Source organism: Helobdella robusta (assembly GCF_000326865.2).
Source record: "Helobdella robusta unplaced genomic scaffold HELROscaffold_90, whole genome shotgun sequence".
Lineage (NCBI taxonomy): Eukaryota > Metazoa > Annelida > Clitellata > Rhynchobdellida > Glossiphoniidae > Helobdella > Helobdella robusta.
The window spans coordinates 383,356-385,332 of NW_008705513.1; positions in this window are offsets into that span (position 1 = coordinate 383,356).

Consider the following 1,977-nt stretch of genomic DNA (forward strand, 5'->3'; position numbering starts at 1 on the left):
ATAATATTTATTTATTTATTTATTTATTTATTATGTTTGTTTTTTTTATTATTTATAACCGTTCATTATTATTATTATTGTCATTATTATTAATGATGTTTTTTATATCATCATGAACCTTTTAATATAAATGTTAGGCGACTGCTACTACTACTACTACTACTACTACTACTACTACTACTACTACTACTACTACTACTACTACTACTGCTACTACTACTACTACTAATAATAATAATAATGACAATAACAATAATATTAACAATAATAATAATAATAATCATTTATCATGATTTTTAACGTTTCTATGATTACCTATTGACTTTTTTTTTGTTGTATATTATTCCCTAAAAGACAACATCACTCTATCATCTAGCATCAATATATGTATGTATGCATGTATGTATGCATGTATGTATGCATGTATGTATGTATGTATGTATGTATGTATGTATGTATGCATGAATACATAGTTTGTATGTATGTGTGTTTTGTATAAGTTTTGTATATATAAGTATCAAAATATGTTCGCTTGTTTGTATTTGTATGATTACCTTAATATATATGTGTGTGTGTGTGTGTGTGTGTGTGTGTGTGTGTGTGTGTGTACATCTAAGAAAATTTTTTTTTATTAACCCACATGTATAAATACTTCTTACCTATATATCTTTACTTTGTTTATATATTATTTCATTTTTGAGTTTTTATTCATTGCGCGTTTAATTATTATAATTAATGTTATTATTATTATTATCAATAATATTATTAATGTTATCATTATTATACATGCATTCGTTTCATTTCATGGATTTTTAATTCATTCATATTTTGTGATCTTGTGTGTGTGTGCGTGTGTGTGTGAGAGAGAGAGAGTGAGTGTCTGTGTGTGTGTATGTGTGTGCATGAATGTGTGTGTGCATATTATTCTTGATTTGATATTGCTGTTGAATAATCAATTATTATTATTATTATTATTATTACGATTGAATTGATGATGATAATAATAGTAATAATTTATTATTGTTATTATTGTTATTATTATAGTTTTTATGTTGATTTTATTATTCTATGTTGATTTTTTTATTTATCGTGTATTTTATATAAAAATTTTCATAATGATAATGATAATATACTGCTTGTAGTTTTAATTAATACTACTACTACTTCATTTGCTCTACCACTACTACTACTACTACTACTACTACAACTGTTCTAATACTTCTTCTACTACTACTACTATTACAACTGCTCTACTACTACTATTACAGCTGCTCTACTACTACTTCTACTGCTGCTGCTTCTTGTACCACTGCTACTACTACTACAACAACAGCAACTACTTATAATAACAATTATAAATATAAATTTGAAAACTGGCGCATGTAGATTTAGATTAGATTACGTAATATAAATAAAGGTTATACATATATTCATGGTACTAACACTCCATAATAAAAGGTATCTAGATGATAAAAGATATATTAGATGATATATCTGTAACATTGTAAGTAATTCTGCGTGTGTCAGAGCTGCAAAAATGAAGACTAAAAAAACAAAATATATGTATATTTATTTATATAAGTATATGGGTTGGGTTGTTGTGACTGCCTGAAAGGCAGTTGTTTAAGAATATCGCACCATTCCTTGCACCGTTCGATTTGCCATTTAAATTTTTCACCATAATAATAATAACGAACTGGAATTCGTTTCGTACGAAAAATTAAAAAACTTAAATGAAAATCGAAGAATGCCTGCAATGCTGTGATATTTTGAGGAAACTAACACACACACATATATATATATACATATATTATATTTTTTGGTTTTAGACTATCATAAATACAATTATTTATAAAGATCACTGCGTTTTCGGCATTATTCAACTCTCAACTCAACTACAAGTTGAATAATGCTGAAAACGCATAAATAATTGAACATAATATATATATATATATATATATATATATCTGATGTCTT